Here is a 9,265-nt window from a genome sequence, read left to right as displayed (position 1 = left end):
CTTCCTTCCTTCCTTCTTCTCCTGCCTTCTTTCCTTCCTCCCTATTTTTAAATTTGCTGGTACTGAGGCTTCATGTTCTCATTTGGTTTCTTCACTCAAGGCTGGCATTCTACCACATGAGCTCCACTTCTAGCCTTTTCAAAATTGTTTTCTGGTTAATTGAAGAGAAGAGTCACACAGACTTTTATTCCCCAGCTGGCCCTGAACTACAACCTCAGATACCTCAGTCTCCTGAGTAGCTAGGATTACAGAAGTAAGCCACCCACACCTGGCCTGGTCAGATTATTTCAACAAGAGTTCCAAGATTATTTAATGGAAAAAAAAAGATTAGTTTTCAATAAATGGTGTTAGAAAACTGAATGTTCACACAAAAAATGTAAAGTTGGAACCTTGCCTATATCATATACACAAATTACCTCAAATGAATCAAAGGTTTAAAACAAGCATAAAACTTCTTAGATGAGAACAGAGTGTAAAGTCTTATGGTGTTGTGTTTGGCAATGACTTCTTAGTTATGACAGCAAAGTCCTAGGCAGCAAAGACAATGGCAAACAGCAGAATTTTAAGCTTTTATGCATCAAAAGACACTGTGTAAGAAGGCAACTTGTGGAATAGGAGAAACTATTTGCAAATTGTAATAGTGGTCAGAAACTGGTGCCTCACGTTTTTACTTGTAGTTACTTAGAAGACTGAGATCTGAGGATTGCAATTTGAAGCCACTGGGGATGAAAAGTCCATGAGATTCTTATTTCTAGTTGATCAGAAAAAAGCCAGAAGTAGAGGTATAGGTCAAGTGGTTCAATGCTATCCTTGAGTGAAAAAGCCAAGCTTTATAAAACTTCAGGGTCCTGAGTTCAAGTCCCAGTAGTAGGGCACACATACATGTATACTTATGCACCCATGTGCATACAGTTATGGACACAGTATTGGGTAAGGGTCTAATAAAGGATATTTGAAATGTATAAAGAACTTTAACAACATAACAATAAATGCAATTTAAAAATGAGCAAAAGACTTCAATAGTCATTTCTCCAAAGAGCAACAATGGCTGGTAAACACATGAAAAGATGCTCAACATCATGAATGATTAAAGAATTGTAACTCAAAGTCACAATGAGTTATCACTCAACACTCAATATAACAGCTATGATAAAAATAGAAAAGAAATAAAACATGTGGGCTAAAATGTGGAGAAATCAGAACCAGTGTACACTATTGCTAAGACTATGTGATGTTATAGACCACATAAAACAGTATGGAGGTTCTTCAAAATCCTAAGAATAGAATTGCCATATGATCCAAAATTCCACTTTCAGTTTTATAGTTAAAACAATTCAAAGTAGAGATTCAAACAGGTATTGTACATCCTTATTTGTAGTAGTTATCATTTATAACAGCTAAAAGGTAGAAGCTGAAGGCTGAGCACTAGTGGCTCATGCCTGTAATCCTAGCTATTCAGGAGGCTGAGATTTGAGTATTGGTTCAAAGTCATCCTGGGCAAGAAAGTTCGTGAGATTCTTTTTTCTTTACTTTTTCTTTTTTTGCCAGTCCTGGGGCTTGAACTCAGGGTCTGAGCACTGTCCCTGGCTTCTTTTTGCTCAAACTCTACCACTGGAGCCACAGCACCCCTTCTGGCTTTTTCTATATATGTGGTGCTGAGGAATCAAACCAAGGGCTTCATGTACATGAGGCAAGCACTCTACCACTAGTCCATATTCCCAACCCTGTGAGACTCTTATCTCCAATTTATCACAAAAAAAATCAGGTGGAACTGTGGCACAAGTGGTAGAGTGCTACCCCTGAGCAAAAAAGCTCAGGGACAATACCCAGACCCTATGTTCAAGCCCCAGGACCAGTACAAAAAAAGCTAACAACAACAAAAAGGTAGAAGCTGAGTGAATAAACAAGATGTGATCTGTATCTAATAGAATATCACTCCACTTTCAGTAAGAATGCAATTCTAGCATATAGTATATTATGGACAAACTTGGAGAACCTTTGTTATGTAAAATAAGCTAGTCCCCCAAGGGAGAAATATGGTATATTTCTACTTATAGGGATCACCTGCAATCAACAAACTCATTGGAACAAAATGGAGAATAGTGGAGACCAGAATCTGAGAGAGAAAGAGAATGGGGATTTATTGTTGAATAGAAACAGTTTCAGTTTGTATTGATAAGGAAAGATCTGAAGGTGATGATAGTAATAATTTCATGATATTATGTACATGACCAATGCCTAAACTGAACATTTAACAATGTCTAAAATGGTCAGTATCAGATAATGAAGATCTGAGATCTAAGGATCAAAGTTCATAACTATCCCAGGTTTAATAAAAATCCATGAGAGGGGCTGGGAATATGGCCTAGTGGCAAGAGCGCTTGCCTCATATACATGAAGCCCTGGGTTTGATTCCCCAGCACCACATATATGGAAAATGGCCGGAAGTGGTGCTGTGGCTCAAGTGGCAGAGTGCTAGCCTTGAGCAAAAAGAAGCCAGGGACAGTGCTCAGGCCCTGAGTTCAAGGCCCAGGACTGTCCAAAAAAATTAAAAATAAAAAAAAATCCATGAGAATTTTATCTGTAAAATCCGCAAAAAGCCAGAAGTAGAAGTGTGGCTCAAGTAATAGAGTGCCAAGCCTTAAGAAAAACAGCCAAGTGAGAGTACAAGGCACTCAGTTCAATACAGTTTATATAATAATTCCCTACTCCCAGTCTCTGCTACCAAGCAGAAACTTCTGCAGTAGTAAATGGTAGGATACAAGAAAGGGCTCAATTTGTGTGTGAGCTGGTTTTCTCCAGATATAGAAAGAATGATGAAGGGAAGTCCAGAGGCTGCTGAGCAATCCTTGAGTAGATCTCCTCCCCCTTGAGCAAGTGGATACCATTACAGACAAATGAACGGACAAAATCATAGTTCTAACTTAAGCCTAGGAGAAGAGCCAGGGAGTTTGTTGGGACGGGGTGGGAGACGGGATCCCCACGCCCCTACTCATCTGCAGCTGTGTCACAAGGGGGTCATGGAGAGACCTCTGACAACTCTAGGTAGCAGGAACTCCCTGGCAGGAGGCAACTGTCTGGAGAAGACCCTAAAGGGCAGACATTTTCCCACCCAAGGATCAGACAAAGTCAAAGGCATCCAATTTGTAAAGACAGAGGGAAGATGAGCACTTCCCTCGAGTGTAATTTAGAAAAGCTGGGGGGGGGGGCCCGCTGGTGATATGGCCTAGTGGCAAGAGTGCTTGCCTTGTATACATGAGGCCCTGGGTTCGATTCCCCAGCACCACATATACAGAAAACGGCCAGAAGTGGCACTGTGGCTCAAGTGGCAGAGAGCTAGCCTTGAGCTAGAAGAGTCCAGGGACACTGCTCAGGCCCTGAGTCCAAGACCCAGGACTGGACAAAAAAAAATAAAATAAAATAAAATAAAAATAGAAAAGCTGGGGGTGGGGGGAGAAACACCTCTGATTCCCCAGGAACAGAGTGCTTGCCTGACCTGAGGACAGTCAGACTTCTGATGGGATCAGGGGTGGGAGCAAGCTACTAACTCAGCTCTTTCAGCAAGTTAACACAACTGTTTTTGTCCACATGTAGTCAGAACAACAACAATAAAAACACTCTATTGCAATTGAGATTGGGGTATATTGAATAATGGGTGGAGCCTCAGCCTAGCAAACCTGAGATGATACCCCAAATTAAAATTTAGTAACAAATTAAATAAGCTTTCCTGAGAAGCAGCCTTATGATGAGTCTAGAAAGCCTGACATGAGACCATCAGTTAAAGCACAGTACCACTGTGGGAATGTGGCTTAGCGGTAGACTGTTTGCCTAGCAAGCATGAAGCCCTAAGTTTGATTCCTCAGCACCACATAAACAGAAAAAGCTAGAAGTGGCGCTGTGGCTCAAGTGGTAGAGTGCTAGCCTTGAGCAAAAGGAAGCCAGGGACAGTGTTCAGGCCCTGAGTTCAAGCCCCAGGACTGGTGAAAGAAAGACAGAAAGAAAGAAAGAAAGAAAGAAAGAAAGAAAGAAAGAAAGAAAGAAAGAAAGAAAGAAAGAAAGAAAGGAAGGAAGGTCTAACTTGACATTTTAAATCTTTTAATTTACCTGTAGAATCATTTAGTTAAAAATTAAAAATGTGCTTGGGGGTTTCTCCCTTCACTGAAGATGGCCCTGGAGATGGTACAGAAGAACCTGCGGCAACTGCGGGCATGTCTGCTGTGTTCGCTGGTCAAGACTATAGACCAGTTTGAATATGATGGATGTGATATTTGTGATGCATATCTACAAATGAAGGGTAACAGAGAAATGGTATGTGACTGCACCAGCTTTTCCTTTGATGGAATCATTGCAATGATGAGTCCAGAGGACGACTGGGTCTCCAAGTGCCAGTGAGTCAGTAAGTTTAAGCCCAGTGTGTATGCTGTGTCAGTCTGTGGCCACCTGCCCTAAGGAATTGTATGGGAGCTAAAAAGTTGAGGAGTGGCCTACAAATCCAGAGACACTGCTATAAAGACCTAGCAAGATGCAGGACTTCCCGTGCCTTTGCTATCCACCTTCTGCTTCTGCTTTGCTTTTGTTATGGAATCTGAATAGGCAGAACTTCAAAATCTCTGTTCTTCAACTCTGAGACTGTTAAAAGAATAGCAGATCCTGCCTGTTCTTGGGCCATGAACTACTGGTAGAGTAGGAGGGCTTGGGTTGATGGATTCTCATAGACTGAGTTGAAGGGAGATACTGTTTTTTCTACTTGTTGAAGGGCTGGCTATATGCTTGCCCATGGGTAGAACGCCAATAAACATGAGCTCTTGGAAAATAAATAAACAAAAAACAGAAAAAGAACATGCTTGTGGCAGTTTGCTGTTTATTACCATAGTCAAAATGACTAATTCTCTGGACGAAGATGCTTGTAATCCTATCTACTCTTGAGGCTGTGATCTGAGAACCTCAGATTCTCAGAGTTTGAGCCAGCCTGGACAAGAAAGTCTGTACTCTTATCCCAGCAAAAAGTCAGATATGGAGGAGTAGAGTGCCCTGGTAGAGTGCCAGCCTTGAGTATAAAAGGCAAACAAAAGCATGAGGCTCTAAGCTCAAGGCCCACCTATCTCCTACACATACATACACACAAAAAAAAGTCTCTCAGAATTCCCTATCTTGTATGGTTAGGAGACAATTTTCATGAACTTGGAGGTTAGAAGCAAAGCAGCAACCATGGGGTTTGTTGAGAAGGCTAGTGAAGGAGTAGCAGGCCTTGATGTGGTCTGTGCTTGTGGTCATCTCCTTAGCAGGGGTGGCAGTCAGCCCCGCAGCTGCCCTGTCTCCTCCTGGAGCTGTTCTAACTCCAGATCCAAGCAAGCACTTAGCTACAAGACAAATGTGCCCACCTCTCCTGTGGACATCGCATCCAAATAGTGGGAGACAAGCCTGACACAGGCTCCATCCATCTTCCTGCAGTCCAGCTGGTGCTCCTGAGATCCAGCTCATTTCTGAACTCTACCCTGCTTTACAGCTCTCTCCCCTTCCTAATTGCCTGCCCTGCTAACTCTGTGTTCCAGCGTCAGATACAAAGAGGCTTCACAGAGGCTGGTAAGGGTACCTCAAAATTATGTTGAGTTACATTTCTAATGGTTTTGCTTCTTTCATTGAACTCTGATAGGAATTTCATACTGGTAAAGATTTCAAAGGCATAGAACCTTTTCTTTTCTTCCCCTTCCCCTCCTCCACATTTGAACTTAGGGCCATTGCCCCTTAGCTCTTTCAAGGCTGGCACTAGAGTGCCAGCTCTACATGAGCCACAGCTCCACTTGAGCCACAGCTCCACTTACAGTTGTTTGGTGATTAAATGCAGATTAGAATCTCACGATTTTTCTTCTTGAGCTGGTTTCAAGCTGAGATCTTCAGATCTCAGCCTTTGAATAGTTAGAATTACAGGCATGAGCCCCTGGCACCCATTTGGGTATAAAATCTTCAGGATGAGCAAGCTCTCTGAACAGGTTTTGGTTATTTGGAATTTATTTTCTGAGTATACTAGATCTAAAGGTGTCTGTCCCAAATGAGTAAAGGCCACAAGTATTATACAGAACACAGTGATAAATCAAGCATACCTATCACATATAGACGCCCTTTGTCAAGTTTCTACAGAATAATATCAGCAATGTTTTTCTAAAAAGAGAGAGATAATTTAAAAAATTAGGTTAGGTGAGTCTCATGGTCTCTGTTATAACTACATAATTATGTGATTGTACCATAAAAGCAGACAATGCATATATGAATGGAAATGGCTGGGTTCCACTGCAGTTTTATTTACAAAAATGAAACCAGCCAGCTAGACTTGGCCAGTGGGACATAGCTTGCTGAATTCTACCATAGAAGGTAAAGCTTTAGAAGAATAAGTACGTGCTGCCATACAATATTTTAGTGAAAATATGAACTATAATGGGATTGATTCATGGCTGCTTAGGGTGTTGGATAACTTGTGGCAAGAAAATGAGCAGCTCAGAATTTTATATTCTTAGATCAAGGTCCATCCATATAAGGAGTCTGAACTCTTCTAGGGATGACCTCAGATACCTGATATAGAGGGGACCCAAATCAGTGCATGATTTGAAACAGGAGTGATACACTGCTAGTGGAGACAACTTGAGTTGTTTTGAGTTGGGGTAGCCAGGTAGAGATGCTTATTTAGTAGGCAGTAGGGTACGTGGTCTCAAAGTTCTGGGAGAATAGTTCATTTGCAAACCATACACGTGTACATAATAATCCCTATCGCGAGACAAAGAAGGAACCAGGGAAAGGAGAGAGGGAGAAGAGAAGTGGGCTAAGGTAGACTCTGAGGTCATTGATGTCTCAAAAACGAACAAACAAGCTAGGCATCTGTGACTCACATCTGTAATCCTAGCTACTCAGGAGGTTGAGATCTGAGGATTGTAGCTTGTATTCTAGCAGGAGAATCCCTAGGACTCTTTCATCTTCATGTAACCACCAAAAAGCCAGAAGTGGAGATGCTCAAGTGATAGAGTGCCAGCCTTGAATAAAGATGCCAGGTGAGAGTGGGAGGGCCTGAGTTCAAGCCCCAGTGCTGGCACCAAAACCAAAAACTCCGTCTGTTGTCAACAACAGGCTATCCTCCAGTCTATTTTCCATGCAGCCAGTATAGTCGCTTAGAAACATAATCAGGCCACATTTTTCCTCTGCTTACAGTCCCTGGTGAAGAATGTTCACCTCAATATTAGCCACATTGTTTCCTGATGTCTTACTGCTTCAGGAAAATGAAGAGTGGCGTTTCTAATGAGATGACTGGACACAGCCTTATGAAGAAGGAGCAGAAAGAAGCCCAAATTGTATTTCCAGCCTGAATTCTCAGTAGACATTTAGTAGAAGTCACAATTACCCACCATATGTCATCTTCAATTTGAAGTCAACATGTTCAAAGTCAATTGTGCCATTTGTCCTTAGAAGTCAAGATCTGAATTTACTCATCTCTGTCAATAAGACAGGATTTTTCAAAATTAACCCTGCTGGAAGCCTGGTGTTAATTAACTCACCTTAGATTCATTGCCTCCTACCCCTCCCCCTCCATTGTTTGAGGTTGGGTCTCAATGTGGAGCTCAGGCTAGTCTTGCACTTTAGACCTTCCTGCCTCTGCCTTCCAAATGTTGCCACCACTACACTCAGCTTCCTGTGTGGAAATCCATGTAACATAAAAATCACAACTTGACCAACTTGTAAAGTGTACAATTCTGTATTTCTTAGTATATTCACAGTGGGTTTTTTTTGTTTGTTTGTTGTGCAGGTACTAGGGCTTGAACTCAGGACATCTGGCTCTTGCTTGGCTTTCTCACTCAAGGCTAGCATTCTACCACTTGAGCCATACCTTCACTTCCAGCTTTTTACTAGTTAATGGGAAATAGGAGTCTCATGGACCTTCCTGCCTGGGCTAGCTTCAAATTGTGATCCTCAGATCTCAGCCTCCTGAACAAGCATGAGCCAGCCATGCTTAGGCCTTTTAATTTAAAAACAAACAAATAAGCAAGCAAACAAACAAAAACAAAGACCTGGGATTTAACTCAGCCTTCCCAGAACCAGATAATGCTAGGCAGGTACTCTACCCCTGAACCATGTTCAAATTGTTGTATAGCTATCTTCACAATTCGATTTTAGGATATCTCTGGATTCTCAGGAAGCAACCTCATACTTCTCAATGTCTTCCTCACTCATTTCTAGCATTGTGATTTACTTTCAATCTATATAGAATTGATTACTTTGGGCATCTCTATAAGCAGAACAACTGATGGGAATCTGCTTTATTCTCATAACTCCATGTTGCTCCCTTTTCAGCCCATTCTTTTTATGTATCCAAAGATCCTATGTGAAGGACTTGCTTCTCCCCTCTAGGCCCATTCTTTCTATGTACTCCAAAATGGAACATAAAGGACTGACCCCCGCCTTGTTGTCCCAGGTGCATATAGATACCAGACAAGCCACCAAAGATATGTGCACCCTGGGCTGTAAACATTCCATCATGTGCCCAACCGAAAAGCCCCCCCCCTTTGCCCTATGGCTCTTTCATTAACCTCTGCCTTCTTGCTCAGACCTCATAAAAACCCAGCTCCTTTCCCAGCTCTACACACAGTCTCCAAGCCTGTGGGAAGGCTGTGTCCCTTGCTGCTGTCGCTTAATAAACAGTCCTCACCTGTGGAAGATCGAGTCCAGCCCATGTCCTTCCTTTCTTCTCCATTGTCCTAACAATAATAAAGTATGAAAACTCATACTTAGCTTCTTTAATTTAGCTAATTTTCAATCACCCATGTTTGAAATGTGCACATAGTCAAGGAAAACAGTTGAACTTGATAGAAAACCTTTTTTTAAAACGTGATTTTTGCATTTGCAGTATTGAGGGTTAAATTTAGGGTATCATACTTGCAAGGCAGGCCCTTATCTTCAGTTCCTTTTCGCCTAGGTTATTTTCAGTAGGGTCTCACTTTGTGCCAGGTGAGCCTGGACCTCAAAGCCCAGACACAGGTACTACTCCTCATATCATTGAAAATGACGAGAATGACAGGTGCACACCACTGCACCCAGCCATCATGCTTCCCCTGTAACTCTAGTAACTGTCAAATGCTGCTACACCCAGCCATCGAGTGAGATTAAGACTCCCAAACGTTTATACCCAGACTTGCTTTCTGCATCCCAAGTAGCTAGAAGTACAGACTTGAGCCACCATACCCAGCTTAAGGTTTATGGATTTTTGCAGTGGTAGATAATTAGA

The 9,265-nt window shown here is 42.1% G+C and overlaps 1 pseudogene; it reads left to right on the top strand.

Moving 5' to 3' along the window:
• Nucleotides 1-4,164: 4,164 nt before the first annotated feature.
• LOC125354359 lies at nucleotides 4,165-4,638 on the top strand (annotated as a pseudogene).
• The last annotated feature ends 4,627 nt before the right edge of the window (nucleotides 4,639-9,265 follow it).

Source organism: Perognathus longimembris, chromosome 7, assembly GCF_023159225.1.
Source record: "Perognathus longimembris pacificus isolate PPM17 chromosome 7, ASM2315922v1, whole genome shotgun sequence".
NCBI classification, from domain to species: domain Eukaryota; kingdom Metazoa; phylum Chordata; class Mammalia; order Rodentia; family Heteromyidae; genus Perognathus; species Perognathus longimembris.
This window is presented reverse-complemented; position numbering and strand designations above follow the sequence as displayed.